Genomic DNA, 19759 nt, shown 5'->3' with positions numbered 1-19759 from the left:
AATAAATAAATAAATAAATAAATAAATAAATAAATAAATAAATAAATGAAATACTGATCTTCAAGTATCAGAAAGTCGGATATGAAATCCCATCACAGAGGGATTATACCTGTTCCCTCTTCTCCCAGAGTGCAGAAGCACTCATTTATTCCTATTCCTTCCTTTATTTATTCATCCAACAAACATCTGTTGAGCACTTACCACATATCTCTTAGACCAGGTATCTCTTCATAGTGCAGAGTACAAAAGCAACTCTCCCTGCCCGTAAGAATGCAATTCAGTAGGAATGAAGGACAGTATCCAGTTTTCTGAAACTTGTGTTTCAGACACTTGTGTTGGTGTCTGTTGTGGCAACACTGTTTCTTTGGGCCAACATGAGCCACTGAGGATGTGTGGCCTTCCGTGTGTGATTGTTTTGCTGTCCTGACATATAATTTGTCTGCTTTGTCCGATCATGTCACCATCCAGTGAAAGAAAATCTTTCAGAAGCCCCCAGATACCTTCAGGATAAAATCTAAAATCCAGCCAGGCATGGTGGCTCATGCCTACAATCCCAATGCTTTGGGATGCCAAGACAGGAGGATGGTTTGAGCCCAGGAGTTTGAGTCAAGCCTGGGCAACATACCAAGATTCTGACTCTACAAAAAATTTAAAAATTAGCTGGGCATGGTGGTGCACACTTATAGTCCCAGTTACTTGGGAGGCTGAAGCCAGATCTCTTGGCCAGGAGGTTGAGGCTGCAGTGAGCTATGATTGCACCATTGCACTCCACACTGTGTGACAGGGCAAGACCCCATCTCTAAATATATATATTTAGAGATGGAGACTTGCCCTGTGGCCCAGGCTGGAGTGCAGTGGCACCATCTTGGCCCACTGCAACCTCTGTCTCCCAAGTTCAAGTGATTCTTCTGCCTCAGTCTCTCAAGTGGCTAGGACTATAGGCGTGTGCCACCACACCCAGATAATTTTTGTATTTTTTGATAAAGATAGGATATCACCATGTTGGCCAGGCTGGTCTCAAACTTCTGACCTCAGGTAATCTGCCCGCTTTGGCCTCCCAAAGTGCTGGGATTATAGGCATGAGTCACCTTGCCCAGCATAAAAAAATTAAAAAAAAAAAAAAATCAAATGGCACCCAAGGCTTGTTTTCAAAATCTCTTTACTTTCATCAATATCTCCTGCCATTCTCCTAATATACACCCCACACTCCAGCCATTAAGAATTAATTTCCATGCTCTGTGTGTGCCTAGTTTCCTTTCTACCTGCACAATCCTGCATGCCCCTTCCCCACTCAGCCCCTGGCTGACTCTTCTTTGTTCACATGACAGCTCCATCACCACCTACACTGAGAGGCCTTCCATGATTCCCACTGGCCATGTTTCAGGAGCTCTTCCTCTGGGTTTTCAAGACACTCCATGAATAGTTACTGTCTGATCCTTATCCTCATTACCAGGCACAGCAGGGGCACAGAGCTGGTCCTCACCAAATGTTTAACTATATTAATGAATGAGGTTGAACATGGTAGCTGACATTTGTAATCCCAGTGCTTTGGGAGGCAGAGGCGAGAAGATCTCTTGAGGCCAGAAGTTTGAGAGCAGCCTGGGCAACATAGCAAGACCCCATGTCTACAGAAAGAAAAAAGAATGAATGATACAAAATCACTCCGTTCTCACATTGCTATAAAGAGAATGGGTAATTTACTTGAGACTGGGTAATTTATGAAGAAAACAGGTTTAATTGACTCACAGTTCAGGAGCTGTTCAGGAAGCATGGCTGGGGAGGCCTCAGGAAACTTACAGTCATGGCAGAAGGCCAAGACCATAAGAGGAGGAAGAGAGAGAAGGGGGAGGTGCTACACACTTTCAAACAACCAGATCTCATGAGAACTCACTCACTATCATGAGAACAGCAATGGGTAAGTCCATCCCCCGATGCAGTCACCTCCCACCAGGCCTCTCCTCCAATACTGGGGATTACAATTTGACATGAGATTTGGGTGGGAACACAAATCCAAATCATATCACTCTGCAAGTTCAGGTTGCACCAAACAGACAGCTATTTATAAAGATTAAGGTGTCATTGACTTTCAACTTTGGATAATGAATCTCAATAAAGGAAATATGAGAGAGATTTTTAGAAACTCCACTTCTTCTAAGCCCAAGACCCCTGTTGGCTGCAAATGCTAGTGCTGTTAGTGCTCTCCTAAACCTGCATCATGGAGACACAAAAAGAGGGGATGATGAATTATTGACCATTGTGATCAGATGGTTATCTCCATTTGCTGCTTTGGAAGTTACCCTTGCAACACAGGAGACAACCATCCTTTCTGTCCTGCGAGAAGGCTGGTACCACACAGTCTGTGTGTCCGGGCATGAAAACCATCAGGCATGAAGGGCAGCACGTTGCCGGTGGGCCGTGCCAACCCAAGGAAACAGTGCCTCCTTTGAGAGACACAAAGAGCCACTGTCTTCGCCTCTTTTTTTCTTCTCCAAAAACTGTTAGAGTCCAAAACTCACTGTGGAGATAACAAAGGCTCCTCGAAGACAGAGCAGAGAGCTCCAGTCATTTCACCTGGAGAATTTCAGCCAAAACCAGCCCACAGAACACAGCTCACAAGATGAGGGTAGTCAAGCTTCCTTTTCACCTGGCCTGCAATCTGGAAGAAAAATAAACTCCCCTGAAAACAGAATGTCCCTTTTTTTCCCAGCATCATTCTGGACTGCTCTGTCCTCATCAACAGAGTGATGATTCCTCTTTCTACCAAGATGTTTTCTTGCTAACGTTTACCCCACATGCTAGTGTGTTCTGTGACAAGCTCATATCCACTTGATGTAAGAGCATTAAGAATTATTTAAGCAGAGATGGAGTGACTATTCATAAGGTGAGTTCTGTGCTAAACAGGAGGTTGGACTGGCTGACCACTAAGATCCCTGTAATTAGGAGTTTAGTAGAGATAACATGTAATTCATTCATTCAAACCTGTGGTCCCCTGGTGGTCACATTAATAGTGAAATGGCTCAAATGTGGACAGCACTGGCATCAATTCAAGCACAGAGGGCAAGGGTGATTAGGAGAGAAGGCTAAGGGGTAGGGATGCTGTTAGGAAAATTGCCTTAACAAGCCTAAACCGAGCACTTGCTGTATGTCAGGCAGCGGCTGGAGAAAGAAAGATGAAGCTCAGATTGTGTTTAGATGAGTAGTGAAAACAGACATGCACCCAGGCCATTACAATAAAATGGAATGGGTGCCACCGGGCTTATGTGCTATGCAAGTAGCATGGAGGAGGAGCCAATGTAGAACCTGTAGACGGCACGAAAGATGACTCATTGCAGGAGGTGACAAGTCAGCTTTCACTTAGGAATGAATAACAACTGACATATGTTGGGAGGAGGGCGTGGAAAGATATTCCAGGTAGAGGGCCCAGGAATGCAACGCAAGAAGGCATGAGGGATCATGGCAGATTGGCGAGCTGCAGGTGGCTTCTTGGTATAGCAGCCGTGGAGGATGTATGTCTGTGAAAGCAGGACAGAGGCGGGCTGAGAAGTAGGCGGCAACCAGACTGGGAGGAACTTTCCTGCCATGGGGAATAAGAGCTACCTCCTGGGAGTGGCCTAGGAAGAGGCAGAGGCAAGAATTCAGAGAAGGAAAAAGACCACGCACACTGGACTTCACAGCCTAATAGAAGATTCCTTTATTCCAAGTGTGGTGAGGGCGTGACTAAAGGGCCCGTGTGGACTTGGGGCCCGTGGCCCGTGTAGACATCTCAAAGATGAGCTTGAATCCCCCACCTTCTATCCCCAACAATGCCCCAGTGCTGTGTAAGGCTCAGGAACTGTGTCCCTGGGTGAGAAAACCCTAAGAAGATCTAAAGTTAAATACCCTAGCATCCCAGAGGGTTAGGGCTCAGAGAATATGTGATCTTCAAAATTATTTATATATGTGTATATATAATTTTTTCTCCAGGCGAAATGACATATGTATGTATATACATATATATGTATATACATACATATATATATAATTTTAAAAATCATATATTCTCTGAGCCCTAATCCTCTGGGATGCTAGGATATTTACTTAACCTCTCAGATGCTAGAATATTTTTTATCTATATATGCCTGTAATCCAAGCCTGGCCTCAACTTGCATTTTTAAACTTTAATGCTATCATTATTGCTTCCCACCTTATAAGGCAGATACTTTTTTTTTGAGACAGTCTCACTCTGTTGCTCAAGCTGGAGTGCAATGGCATGATCTCAGCTCACTGCAACCTCTGCCTGCTGGGTACAAGTGATTCTCCCATCTCAGCCTCCCGAGTAGCTGGGATTTCAGGCACTCACCACCAGGCATGGCTGATTTTTGTATGTTTTATTTAAGTAGAGACAGGGTTTCACTATGTTGGTCAGGCTGGTCTTGAACTCCTGACCTTAAGTGATCTGCCCCCCTCAGTCTCCCAAAGTGTTGGGATTACAGGCGGGAGCCACCACACCAGGCCAAGCAAGCACTTAAAACTTTTTTTTAAATTCTTCTTCTTATTATTATTTTGAGGTGGAGTCTTGTTCTGTAGCCCAGGCTGGAGTGCAGTGGCACGATCTCAGATCACTACAAGCTCTGCTTCCTGGGTTCACACTGTTCTCCTGCCTCAGCCTCCTGAGTAGCTGGGACTACAGGCGCCCGCCACCACGCCCGGCTAATTTTTTTTTTTTTTTTTTTTTTTTTTGTAGAGACATGATTTCACTGCGTTGGCCAGGATGGTCTCAATCTCCTGACCTTGTGATCCATCCGCCTTGGCCTCCCAAAGTGCTGGGATTACAGGCGTGAGCCACCGTGCCAGGCCTTAAATTATTATTATTTTTTGAGGATGGAGTCTCACTCTGTCACCCAGGCTGTAGTGCAGTGGTGTGATCTAGGCTCACTGCACCCTTTGCCTCCCAGATTCAAGCAGTTCTCTTGCCTCAGCCTCCTGAGTAGCTGGGATTATAGACACCCACAACCACAGCTGGCTAATTTTTCTATTTTTAGCAGAGACGGGGTTTCACCACGTTGGCCAGGCTGGTCTTGAACTTCTGACCTCAAGTGATCCACCCATCTCAGCCTCCCAGAGTGCTGGGATTACAGGTCTGAGCCACCATGCCTGGCCAAGGCAGTCATAGTTGAAAGGCAAATTTCCTGCAGATATTCCACTTTTGGAATCTTAATTGTAGCCTAAGACTATAGGAGCATGCAGGGCACAAAAGGCCCTGGGTCTAACAGGGTTAATCTCTTCCTGAAATTTCTCCAGTCCCGGGTTTCCATACAAGGGTCAGCAAATAAAAGGAAAGAGAGAAATTTCTGGAAGGTCTGCTGTTGCTGCTGCTGGGACAGAAAGGGAACCCAAGAGCATCTAGTTTAAGAATGATGCCAGCAACCCAGTGAGATGTGAGAATCAGCTGAGCCAGCCAGTGGTCCAGGGGCATCCTGGCTAGAGGCAGAAGTTCCAGCTCTACTGCCAACCTTCTCCTGGCATAAGGACGAACCTACTACAGTCATGCACCACATAATGATGCTTCTGTCAAGACATCCCTAGTGGCATCGTCACTGTCCTAACATTGTAGCACACTACATTACTCACGTGTTTGTGGTGATGCTGGTGTCAACGAACCTGTTGTACTGCCTGTCATATGAAAGTTCAGTGCATATAATTATGTACGGTACATAATACTTGCTAATAGATACTTACATTACTGGGTTATGTACTTACTATACTATACTTTTTATTGTTATTTGAGCTTGTACTCCTACTTATTTTTAAAAAGTTAACCCTAAAACAGCCTCGGGAAGGGCCTTCAGGAAGTATTCCTGGAGAAGACCTTGTCATCACAGGGCATGAGAGCTCTGTGTATGTTACTGCCCCTGAAGACCTACCAGTGGGACAAAATATGGAGGTGGAAGACAGTGATGTTGGTAATCCTGACCCTGTGTAGGCCTAGGCTGACATCTGTTTGTGTCTTAGTTTTTAACAAAAAAATTTAAAAAGTAAAACAATAAAAATTAAAAAATGTAAAAATAGAGAAAAGCTTATAGAATAAGGATATAAAGAAAGAAAATAGGCCAGGCACGGTGGCTCATGCCTATAATCCCAGCAGCTTGGGAGGCCGAGGTGGGCAGATCACTTGAGGCCAGGAGTTAGAGACCGGCCCGGCCAACAGGGTGAAACCCTGTCTCTACGAACAATACAAAAATTAGCCGATCATGGTGGTGGGCGCCTGTAGTCCCAGCTACTTGGGAGGCTGATGCACAAGAATTGCTTGAACGTGGGAGGCAGTGGTTGCAGTGAGCTGAGATGGCACCACTGCACTCCAGCCTGGGCAACAGAGCACGAGTCTGTCTCAACAACAAAGAAAGAAAGGTACTTTTGTACAGCTGTACAATGTATTTGTTTTAAGCAGCATTATTGCAAAAGAGTCTGAAAGTTTTAAAAAGTCTGGTTTATAAAATAAAAAAGTTATAGTGAGCTAAGAGTAATTTATTATTGAAGAACAAAAAAATTTTAAATAAATGTAGTGTTGCCTAAGTGTACAATGTTTATAAAGTAAGTCTACGGTAATGCATAGTAATGTCCTAGGCCTTCACATTGACCCACAACTCACTGACTCACCCAGAGCAACTTGCAGTCTTGCAAGCGCCATTCCTGCTTGCTGCCCTGTACAGGTATACCCCTTCCCTCCTTCCCTCCTTCCCTCCTTCCCTCCTTTCTTTCTTTCTTTCTTTCTTTCTTTCTTTCTTTCTTTCTTTCTTTCTGAATGAGTCTTTTTCTGTTGTCCAGACTGGAGTGCAGTGGCACCATCTTGGCTCACTGCAACCTCAGCCTCCTGGGTTCAAGTGATTCTCCCCACTCAGCCACCTGGGATTAGCTGGAATTACAGGATTGCTGGGAGTAGCTGGGATTACAGGCACCCACCATCAAGCCCAGCTAATTTTTGTATTTTTGTAGAGATGGGGTTTCACCATGTTGGTCAGGCTGGTCTTAAACTCCTGACCTCAGGTGATCCTCCTACCTCAGCCTCCCAAAGGGCTGGGATTACGGGTATGAGCCACCATGCCCAGTAGGTATACCACTTTTATCCTTTATACCATATTTTACTGTACATTTGCTATGTTTAGATACACAAATACTTACCATTGTGTTAAAGTTGCCTACAATATTCAGTGCAGTCACATGCAGCGCAGATTTGTAGCCATAGGCTATACCAGATAGTCTAGCTATGTAATAGGCTATGCCATTTAGGCTTGTGTAAGTACACTGTACAAGATACAACGAAATCATCTAACAATGCATGTCTCAGAAGGTATCCCTGTTGTTAAGCAACACACGACTGTATTTCCAAGTATTTCTAGTATGTGCCAGGAACCCTCACCTGTGTAATCTGACTTAATTGCAGTGAGACTACTGTGAGATAGGTATTATTTCCACTTCATAGGAGATGAAACTGATGATCAAAGAATTTAAGCATCTAGCCTGGCATGGTGGCTCACGCCTGTAATCCCATCACTTTGGGAGGCTGAGGCGGGTAGATCACTTGAGGTCAGGAGTTCGAGACAAGCCTGGCCAACATGGCGAAATCCTGTCTCTACTAAAAATACAAAAATTAGCCAGGCATGATGGCAGGCGCCTGTAATTCCAGCTACTTGGGAGGCTGAGGCAGGAGAATCACTTGAACCGGAGAGGCAGAGGTTGCAGGGAGATCGTGCCATTGCACTCCAGCCTGGGGGACACAGCGAGACTCTGTCTCAAAACAAAAACAAAAACAAAACAAACAAACAAAAACACTCAAAGAGTTTAAGCATCTTGCCAAAGTCAGAGAGCTAGAAATTGGAGGGCTGAGATTCAACACCGGGCTTTTCCTGTCTCCAAACCCCATTTACTTTTGTTTTTGTTCTCCCACCCCACCACTGATTAATTTTTATGCCAGATTCCTTCGTTGTTTTTTCACGTGTGAAAAGGGGGCTACAAAGAGTTAGTAAAACAATTTTTACCTTCCTTAAGGTGGAATGAACAAATATGAAAATGTGTTGGAGGAAAAGGGATAGGATAAATGTAAAGGGTTCTTGGGATAGAAAGAAAGATGAGATTAGATTTTGCATCACTGAGATGCATAAACTGAAGTTCCCCTATTTAGTATCAACATATAATACAAATCCATTTTGATTCTATTACTAGCACAGGAGAGGCGTGGAGAATAAAAACACTATACTCTCCAGTGACTGTTTTGGGGAGAAAAAAACTCCTTGGTGAGCTAACTGTTCCTTCATTGTCCAGCTGCTGCCTTTGAATCCTGTGTTTGCATTACCAACAATTGCAACGGAAGTGTTTAATTTCAATTATTTATTATTTGTATCCCTCCAGCTTCCAAAGAGAAATGCAAGGCATGGAAATGAAGCTTTTTGAGTTTTCGTACACCAGATTCATATCTCAACTACTTGGTTTCACTGGTTTTGCTGATACATCCATTTAAAACTCACAGAGCTGATACACGCCCCGGTTGAGAGGGTTAAGCTATGGCAATTTACTCTAAAATTCAAATATTTGGATTTGATGCAGAGGCCGAATGCCAAGGCCATGCTGATCTGCGACTGAAGAGCTAAAACATGAAAGTCCCCATCTTATTCTCTCCTGACCATGCTGCAGAGATGCTCTGTTGGCTTAATCACTTTAATCTGCCTTGCTGCCTCCAAAGCCTCAATTATTTTGAAACCACGCAAGGGCCTGGTAGCGAGGCAGAGCTGGCTCTTGAGAGCAGTTCGTGGCTGGGACCAGATCCCTGCGGACTCTTTGTTCGGTCAGCAGAGGATTCTCTCGGTGGCCAGCTGAAGGCCTTTTCTTTGTGTTGTGATTGACAGGCATGAATTAAATATCACCCCACTGGGCTCTCTGATTGGTGAATGATGACGTATTACAAGAATGTCTTGGGAAAATGGTGTTTCATGATAACGGGACAAGACCAGAAAGGCTGGGCTTTTTCAGCTAATCCTGAACTTGACAACAGCAGAGACCTTGATTCTAGGCTCTGTATTTTATTTTATTTTTGTCTGGGTATGCCTTGTTCAGGCCCTTTAAAGGACGATCTTTAAATGGCTAAGAGAGGAGCAGAGGATGAAACCCAAGGAAGTACAAATTTAGGAGAGAGAAAAGGATTGTTTCTTTAAATGACTGATGTTTCTGTAGATGTGCTTTAAGGGTTCTCTTCTAAAATGAGCCTGGCATTGTCTTTGAGGCTTTTCTTCCTTCTCAATTTATCAGCAAGGCAATTAGTATTCCTTAGGGCAATAATATGCGCTGCAGGGTCCTAGCTATTCCCAACATATACTGGCCTGGCGTTGCCTCGGGCATAAACAGCTCTGCACACACAATGCTCTGGTTTTGAACAAGCGGAAATAGTGTGATAAGAAAGTGCAGAGAGAAGAAATGGAAGAGCATGGAAATGCACCCCAGAATCCAAGGTGACACAGCATGTCTGCGGCTAAGTGGAGGAGGAAGGAAATGGGGTGCAAGATGATAGAAACTAATCGGTCATCTAGCCTAACAGTCGGTGGGGGTGGGGAGAAGGTTCATTTCAGAGTAAGGTCATTGAGCTGGCTCAGTGGATGACACCCCAAAACTGAAAGGGTGATTGTAATGAGAGCTCTCACAGAGGTTGGGGGCAGCATTATAAATCTTAGTTTACATTTCGTGAAGTTTTTTTTTTTAAATTTTAGATTCGGGGGTACAAGTGTAGGTTTGTTGCAAGGATGTATTGCATAATGGTGAGGTTTGGGCTTCTAGTGTATCCATCACCTAAATAGTGAACATTGTATTCAATGGGTAGTTTTTCAATCCTCATCCCTTTGCCAACACCCTACCTTTTGGAGTCCCCATTGTCTATTGTTTCCATCTTTATGCCCATGTGTACCCATTGTTTCACTCCCACTTATAAGTGAGAACATGTGGAATAAGTTATCTTAATTAAACATAACTTTTGCTTCTCACTTATAGAGAATTATAGCTCCCACTTATAAGTGACAAGCAAAAGTGGATCTTGACATGGCCAAGCTGGGGATGTGGTGTGATGTTTTTGCATTAATTTGCTTAGGATAAAGGCCTTCAGCTCCGGGCATGTTGCCGCAAGGATATGATCTCATTCTTTTTTTACGGCTGCATAGTATACCATGGTATTATATGCACCACATTTTTAAAATACAGCCCACCATTGATGGGCATCTGAGTTGATTCTGTGTCTTTCCTATTGTGACTAGTGCTGCAATAAACATACGAGTGCAGGTGTCTTTTTTATATAAGGATTTCTTTTCTTTTGGATAGATAAACAGCAGTGGGATTGCTGGGTCGAATGGTAGTTCTATTTTGAGTTCTCTGTGAAATCCCCATACTGTTTTCCATAGAGGTTGTAATAAATTATCCTCCCACCAATAGTATACAAGGGTTCTGTATTCATTCGTTCTCATGCTGCTAATAAAGACATACAAGAGTATGGGTAATGTATAAAGCAAAAAGGTTTAATTGATTCACAGTTTTGCATAGCTGAGGATGCCTCAGGAAACTTACAATCATGGCAGAAGGTGGAGCAAACACCTTTACGTGGCAGCAGGAGAGAGAATGAGAGCCGAATGAAGGCAGAAGCCCCTTATAAAACCATCAGATATTGTGAAAACTTACTGTCACGAGAATAGCATGGGGGAAACTGCCCCGATGATTCAGTTGCCTCCCATGAGGTCCCTCCCACCACGTGTGGGGATTATGGATTACCATTCAAGATGTGATTTGGGTGGGGACACAGCCAAACCAAATCAGGTTCCCTTTTCTCTGAATCCACACCAACATCTGTTGCTTTTTTGACTTATTAACAGTAGCCATTCTGACTGATGTAAGATAATCCCTCATTGTGGTTTTAATTTGCATTTCTCTGATGATTAGTGATGTTGAGCATTTTGTGAATGATATTTTCTCGTGCATCTAACATAAATTCCAATGTGAAAGGAAACTGGGTCCTTAGGTTTGCCAAGTAGGCTTGCTACCAGTAATATTGATAGAAGAGAGCATCAGGGAAGAATCTTGTGCCCAGCTTTCAGTAAATATGGAAGTTGTTTTGCCATTGAGTTGGGCACAAAGATTCTTTCTACAAGATTCGAAGAAGGGAGGAATATGTAAATGTTGGCCATACTTTGGGCAGTAATAAGGTGATTTGTGCAAAAAGCTTGCTTTGCCTAGGGACTTCTTACTAGGCCTGGAAAGATAGTGTATTAGGTCAGGAGAACATGGGCAGGACCATAACCATCAACTAGGAGAACTGATGGGCCTGGTTCAGGTGAGCAGGTCAGATTCAGATGACACTCGCCGGAGGAATAACTGAATCTACAAGCCAGGCAGCTCAGTCATGGTCACATTGGGAATGGAGGGGTTGTTATAAGAAGCACACAGGGGCCAGGTGTTGTAGCTCATGCTTGTAGTCCTAGCACTCTGGGAGGTGGAGGAAGGTGGTAATCTGGTAAAACTCTGTCTTTACAAAAAATACAAAAAAAAAAAAAAATTTAGCTGAGCATGGTTGTAAGTGCCTATAGTCCCAGCTACTGGGGAGGCTGAAGTGGGAGGATTGCTTGACCCTGGGAGGTTGAGGCTGCAGTGTGCTGTGATTCTGCCACTGCACTCCAGCCTGGGTGAGTGAATGAGACCGTGTCTTGAAAAAAAAATAAAAGAAAAAGAAAAAGAAGCATACTGGGCACAAGGCTCATCATATTAGGGGGAAAGCTGGGAAAATAGTTCAAAATGCTGGCAAGAAATTAGGGCAACAGGAGGAGACCATAGCCAGAAATGTTCCCTGGAGAAGCAAAAGTGGATCTTGACATGGCCAAGCTGGGAATGTGGTGTGAACCCATGGCTCCAGTGGAGTGTGTGGGGCGTGGTGGGGAGAGGGTTCAAAGGGAGGGGAAGTACAAGGCAGACATTTAGGAGCACAAAGCTAAGGCACTAATCACCTATATTCACTGACTGTTGGAAATGGCTTCCTTCTTTGGACATTAAAGTTGAAGAGTTTTCATATTCATATAAATTATAATCTGGGTCCTTGTTAAAAGACTGCACAATTTGACTGAACTGCTGGTGACTGTGGTAAACACATGCCTGGGTGTTGAGCATTGATGCAGCAATGCCAGCTCCCAGGAGCCTTCCTACACTGGAAGGAAATGTGAGTAATAACAAATATGCTTTTTTAGCAGATCAACAGCTTGCTGAGCTGGGACATGGTACATTCCAACCCCCTCCCCACCATATTTTTTTCTTTTCCTAAAGCACACTGTGTTGCTAGGAATACTTATTAGCTGTGTATTTCTTCAATTCTTTCATGAATCAAAACGGTTCTGTCCTAATGCCTTGGATATGATTTCTGTCTCAAAATGTCCCTGAAGGGAATGGGATTATTAAATTGCAAGAGAAGTAGCCTGGGCAATGATAGAGTGTGTTCATTTGCTAGGGTTGTCATAACAAAGTACCACATGCTGGGGGGCTTAAACAACAGAAATTGATTGTCTCACAATTCTGGAGGCTAGAAACCAAGATGAATGTGTCAGCAGGGTTGGTTTCTCCTTCTCCTTTTTTTTTTTTTTTTGAGATGGAGTCTTGCTCTGTTGCCCAGGCTGGAGTGCAGTGGCATACTCTTGGCTCACTGTGACCTCCGCCTCCCAGGTTCAAGCAATTCTCCTGCCTCAGCCTCCAGAGTAGCTGAGGTTACAGGTGTGTGCCACCACGCCTGGCTAATTTTTGTGTTTCTAATAGAGACGGGATTTCACCATGTTGGCCAGGCTGGTCTCGAACTCCTGACCTCAAGTGATTCCCCCTCCCAAAGTGCTGGGATTACAGGCATAAGCCACGGCACCTGGCTAGGGTAGATTTCTTCTGATGCATCTCTTCTTGGCTTGTAGACGATCATCTTTTCCTTGTGTCTTCCTTCACGTACTCTTCTTTCTCTCTGTGTCTGTGTCCTAATCTTTTCTTCTTATAAGGACACCATTCATGTTGGATCAGGGCCCACCCTAATAACCTCATTTAAGCTTAATGCTAGAGACTGAATGTTTGTGTGCAACCCATCCCCAGAATGTATATGTTGGCATCCTAGTCTCCAGTGTGATGCTATAGGGAGTGGAGACTTTAGGAGGTAATTAGGCCATAAGGGTGGAGCCTTCATGATTGGGATTAGTGCCCTTAGGAAAGAAAGCCCAGAGAGCACCCTTGCTCCTTCCACCGTGTGAGAACACAGTGGTCCTCATGAACCAGGAAGCAGGTGTCTCGCCAGATACCAAATCTGCCAGCACCTTGACTTCCCAGCCTCCAGAACCATGAGAAATAGCGTTCTGTTGTTTATAAGCCACCTGGTCTATAGTATTTGCTTATTGCTATCCAAACAGAGTAGGACACTTTCTTATCTCTTTGAAGACTCTATCTCCAAAAATACTGTCACATTCTGAGGTACTGAGGACTTCAACAAATGAATTTGGGAGGGAGCAGGACATAATTCAACCAATTACACACGTGCCACTACTGGCCCCCATGAATACCCAGAGATACAGCTGTTTTAGATTCTACAAGACTGTGGCGGAAGAGTCTTCATATAAAAACAGAATACTTATGGACCTGTAAGGAGTGAATTTTCATTTAATCAATCACAGACCCACTTATTGTCATAAACCTGTTATCAGACACATATAATTATCATGTCAATATCAATAAATGTTTATGAGTGAACAAATAACTCTTCTTTCTCAGAAAGACTTTTCTTTCTTTGTAAGAGGGATTTGATGCTGGGTGCCATGGCTCACATCTGTAATCCCAGCATTTTGGGAGGCCAAGGTGGGAAGACTGCTTGAGGCCAGGGGTTCAAGACCAGCCTGGACAACATAGCAAGACCCCATCTTTACAAAAGAATTTAAAAGTTAGCAGGATATGGTGGCACAAGGCTGAAGTCCCAGCTACTCAGGAGGCTGAAGTGGGATGATCTTTTGAGTCCAGGAATTTGAGGCTGCAGTGAACTATAACTGTGCCACTGCACTGCAGCTTGGAGGACAGAATAAGATCCTGTCTCTACAATGAAAAAAAAAAAAGATTTGACAGTTGAGAGGCAGACCAAGGTCTCCGGTTACTCTTCTGGACTGCTTCCTATTGAAGGACTTGTGGGCAGTCTCTAGCGGACTATAAAGCATCATGGATAATGAAAATTAAACAACGCTTGTCAAAATCAATGAATAGAGCACTCTTTATGACACAATATTTCAGTCTGTTGGCTTGGTCACCAATTTGGAAACTCTAGCACCAGGTCCTGAGGCTGCCCACCCTAAGTATGAGGTCCTGTCCTGGCAATGGAGGAAGAAATACCCAGGAAAGAGCCTCCTTCTAAATGAGCTTCCAGGTTGGGGCACAGTGGTTCACACCTGTAATCCCAACACTTTGGGAGGCCCAGGCAGGAGGATCGCCTGAGTTCTTGGGGTTCGAGATTGGCCTGGGCAACCTAGTAAGACCCTGTCTCTACAAACAATAAGAAATGAGCTGGGCATGGTGATGTGTGCCTATAGTTCTATATACTCAGGAGGCTGAGGTGAAGGATGGCTTCAGCCCAGGAGTTAGTGGCTACGGTGAGGTATGATCACACCACTGCTCTCCAGCCTGGGTGACAGAGTGAGACCTTGTCTCTATAGTTAAAAAAAATAAATAAAAAATAAGAAGTGCTTCTGGCCAGGTGCAATGGCTCACTCCTATAATCTCAGAACTTTGGGAGGCTGAGGCAGGAGGATCCCTTGAGCCCAGAAGTTCAAGACCAGCCTGGGGAACATAGTGGGACCCCGTCTAAAAAAAAGTGCTTTTGTGACAGTGGCGAGATTGGCAGGGATGGGGATGAGGATTTTCCATGTCAGCCACGGTCCAGAGTAGAACCAAACAAACCTCCTGGTTAATTAATGAGCCTGCTACATACAAGTTTATGGGAAGATGAGCCCTGACTAGAATGTGAGCCTCGCCCTAGAGGGTTCTAGCTTTAGTCTGTTGACTGTGTCTGCTGAAGACAAGTCCCAGCTCTGGAAACATAGTTTTCCCTTAGCTAATCTTTCATCATCATCACTGCAGCCATGAGACAGGCCCACGTCAGGAGTAGCTCCAATTCAACCCAGTCCTTAGAAGGAGGGGTGAAGCTGTGGGTCAAAGCCAGGAAAAGAGGTGAGAAATTGAATTCTGTAATATCTAAGGGCCAAGGATGGGCTGATTCTTTTTTTTTTTAAATTGAGGCAAAATATACATAATATAAAATTTACCATTTAACCTTTTATTTATTTATTTAATTTGAAACAGGGTCTTGCTATGTTGTCCAGGCTGGAATCAAACTTCTGAGCTGAAGCAATCTTCTTACCCTAGCCTCCAAAGCAGCTAGGACTATAAGGAAGCACCACCCACCCAGGTACTTTTGTAAAACTTTCTGTAGAGATGGGGTCTTGCTTTGTTACTCAAGCTGATCTCGAACTCCTGGGTCCAAGAGATCTTCCTGCCTCGGTACTGGGATTATAGGCATAAGCGATTGTGCCCAGCCCTAGACTGGTTCTTCCAGCTAGGCATCTCAGCCCATCTTTAAGCCCAGAAGGGAACAATAAGACCAAACAGAGACATGCACAGAGCTCTCGAACTGAGGAGAAGATGGGAAGAGAAAGCTGGGCAAAGAGATAACCCAAGTCCAAGCAAGGAGTCTGGGCAGCAGGAACTCCATCCCCAGCCTTCCTTTTTTTGAGAGAGGGTCTTGCTCTGTCACCTAGGCTGGAGTGCAGTGGCATGATCTTAGCTCACTGCAACCTCCGTGTCCTGGGTTCAAGCTATCCAACCACCTCAGCCTCCCAAGTAGCTGGGACTACAGGTGTGCACCACCACACCTTGTTAATTTTTGTATTTTTAGTAGAGACGGGGTTTCACCATGTTGGCCACGCTAGTCTCAAACTCCTGATCTCAAGTCATCTGCCTGCCTCAGCCTCCCAAAGTGCTGGGATTACAGGCATGAGCCACTGTGCCCAGCCTGTCTCCAGCCTTTGAGATATTGTTTATCAGGAAGCATTTCTGCTTTTAGATGATGCATCTCCTTTGGATCCCATAGCTCTATATCTGTACTTTTCTACCATCTGTACTACTTTCTACATTGGAGGTTTATTTATATGTGTCTGTTAAGTTTCCTGCTAAACTATAAACTTCCTCAGGGCAGCAATGATACCTCATTCATTTTGGAAGCTCCAATAGCACCCAGCACCATCTCTGGATTGTAGCTCGTGGGTAATAACTATTTACTAAATAGATGAACCTAACATTAAACATTGAAGAAACAGTCTACTCATTCCTTGGGTTTCTTCAAGGAAAGCACCACCACTCATGTCTGCTTAGATGTTATTATTAACAGTGGTTCAGTAATAATAATATAATAATAATTATAATCATATAATAATAATACCACTGTGGAAAATTTAGGCCACATCCAAAATATGTGCACTTCCAGATCTGCCACAAGTTGTTTCTATCCCAGGTACTGGGGATAATCTAAAAAGAGCTCAGGGGAAAGGTTGTCAGAAGAATAAAGCATCTGGAAGCTGTCAGGTGGAAAAGCAGTTCAATGAATTGACTATTTGGGTCAGAGACAAGAAGACTAAGGAGACAGACATCAAAAGTGTTTGCAAATATCTGAAAAGCTTTCCTGTAGAAGAGGAAGCAGACTTAGTTTTGCTGTAGAGGTAGAGCCAGGACCAGTGGGTTTAAGAGCAAGGAGACAAAATTCAAAATACAAGAGAACTGTTAAACTTTTAAATTAGAGCTCTCCAACAATAGAGTAGACTGATAAGATTGTGAGCTCCCTGTCAACAGAGATGGTCAATAATGCAGTAGGAAGGAAAATACAAATGGGATCTGAAAGATTCTCGTTCTGACCATTGTTGCCCAGGCTGGAGTGCAGTTGGCACAATCTCAGCTCACTGCTGCATCCCGGGTTCAAGCGATGCTCCTGCCTCAGTCTCCAGAGTAGCTGGGACTGCAGGCATGTGCCACCACACCTGGCTAATTTTTGTATTTTTAGTAGAAAGAGGATTTCACCATGTTGGCCAGGCTGGTCTTGAACTCCTGACCTCAAGTAATCCACCCACTCGGCCTCCCAAAGTGCTGGGATTACAGGCATCAATCATTGCGCCCAGCCGTGGTTTTGATTTCTATGTCTCTAATCATTTCCTTAGGAGAAAAAAATGGCCAAGGCATGGTGGCTTATGCCTGCAATCCTAGTACTTTGGGAGGCCAAGGTGAGAGGATCACTTGAGACCAGAAGTTTGAGACCAGCCTGGGTAAAACAGTAAGATCTTCTCTCTACAAAATAAAAAGTAAAAAAAATTTAGCTGGGCATAGTGGCACTTGTCTTCAGTCCTTCCAGCTACTTGAGAGGCTGAGGTGGGCGGATTGCTTGAGTTCAAGAGTTCAAGGCTGCAGTGAGCTATGATCATGATACTGTACTCCCGCCTGGATGATGGAGTGAGACTCTATTTAAAAAAAAAAAAAATCCTGTTCAATTTCAGGGATGCAATATCCTCTTTTATCTCTCTGAGGATATTAATTCTGTGTCCTCAGAAAAAATGAGCTTCTGCTTATTGAGTTTGATGTCACTCTTCAGGATATTGGTTTCGTAAAAAATGATTGCCCATTCTTAGGTGTGAACTCATATGATGGCTGGCATGTCCTTATAGCCTGTCTAGAGTGCTTTCTCTGCTTCCCAGCATTCTCAAGAAGGGGTGAGCTATACCTACTGTCAAGTGGGCTATACCCATAATCAGTCTCCTGGATATGGGGACTCCCCATTATTTCTGAGTGTTTGCAAGTCTTCTTCCAAAGCTCACATTCATTGTTCCTACCCAAGGGCAGACACCTCTACTTGGCAAGGAGAGGTCGGAGCTTATCTCATCTGGCTGCTCCTAATGCATGTCCCAAGCCAGTTAACTCCAGGTTTGCCTCCAGGCTCCCCTCTTACTTCTCACAATCTGTACCTCCAGCTTGGGGTTGGAGGGTTGGAGCATTCCAGAATGACTTTCTCCTTCTATAACAGTCGTTTGCTTTCAGAAAAACAGCCTCCTCTATGAACCAACCCTGCTTGCCTTCCTTTATTTAGATATTCCTTCTTATTTCTGGTCCTCCAAGAATACCCCTTCCTGTTCTCCAGCCCTATTATGGGTTTATTATTTTAAACTTGTAATCTCTTTTCTGTCATTTTTAGGCATCTGTGCTCAGTTAACCATCTTAATTCATCTCCCGTCTCTTCCAATTCTAAATGTTATAATTTTATAAATGCAAAGGGGAAAGTAAACAAAAAATACAGTCATTACAAAAATAGCTCATTTTAAAGCTGTGGTTTTTTTTTTTCCTAATTACATCAACAATTAGATAGGAGGTTGCAGTGAGCCAAAATCAGGCCACTGCACTCCAGCCTGGGTGACAGAGTGAGACTCCGTTTCAAAAAAAAAAAAAAAACAAGAACAAAACAAAACAAGACACCGAGACACAGACACAGTATATCCCTATTTATTCATTTATTAAGGGACAGAGTCTCACTCTGTCACCAGGTTGGAGTGCAGTGGCGCAATCTTGGCTCACTGCAACCTCTGCCCCCTGGGTTCAAGCGATTTTCCTGCCTCAGCCTCCTGAGTAGCTGGGACTACAGGTGTGTGCCACGGTGCCCAGTTAAATTTTGTATTTTTAGTGTAGGTGGGGTTTTACCATGTTGACCAGGATGGTCTCAATCTCTTGACCTCATGATCCACCTGCCTTGGCCTCCCAAAGTGCTGGAATTACAGGCGTGAGCCACTGCGTCTGGCCATCCCTATTCTTTGTCCTGTTCAGAAACATGTCCCCAGTTATTCCATGGACAGCAAACTATGGTCATTTCTGGCTTCAAAGACTCACTCTAACAACCCATTACTACGGGTAGTGACCTCTACAAGTCTCAGCAAACACAAAAACATGTCATCTGCCACCCTAGACACCTGGAAAGTCTAGCTATGATTTAAAGTGAATTAATTTAAATTTGTATCAAAGTAACTCATCAATGTAGTTTAGAGCTTTAAGTCCCTTGGCCAGGCGTGGTGGCTCACGCATGTAATCCAATCACTTTGGGAAGTTGAGGAGGGCAGATCACTTGAGATCAGGAGTTTGAGACCAGCCTGGACAACACGACAAAGCCCCGTCTCTACTAAAAATACAAAAATTAGCCGAGCGTGGTGGCACACACTTGTAATCCCAGCTACTTGGGAGGCTGAGGCAGGAGAATGGCTTGAACCCGGGAGGTGGAGGTTGCAGTGAACCGAGATTGCACCATTGCATTTCAGCCTAGGCCACAGAGTGAGGCTTCATCTCAAAGAAAAAGAAACAAACAAATAAAAAAAAAAACCTTTAATACCCATCTCCCAGGCCTCCCCAGCTGGAATCCTGCTTTCTAATGATATCTACTTCAAAACTATCCCCTATGGCATTTTCCTCCGTCATTCTTAGTACTGTGTTTATAGCACCATGTTTCACTGAATCCATTTTGAAATGTAATCATCTGTTATCCTAGATGAGGATTTGGCTTTCTTATCCCACTGCTGTCCCGACTTCTCATTCTTCCTAACTTATATCATAAGTTTTGGGTAAATCAATATTTGGAATTCACATTATTATGACTATGTAAATGTTTTTTATTTTTTGGCTG

Source organism: Piliocolobus tephrosceles, chromosome 9, assembly GCF_002776525.5.
Source record: "Piliocolobus tephrosceles isolate RC106 chromosome 9, ASM277652v3, whole genome shotgun sequence".
In the NCBI taxonomy this organism is placed as follows: domain Eukaryota; kingdom Metazoa; phylum Chordata; class Mammalia; order Primates; family Cercopithecidae; genus Piliocolobus; species Piliocolobus tephrosceles.
This window is presented reverse-complemented; position numbering follows the sequence as displayed.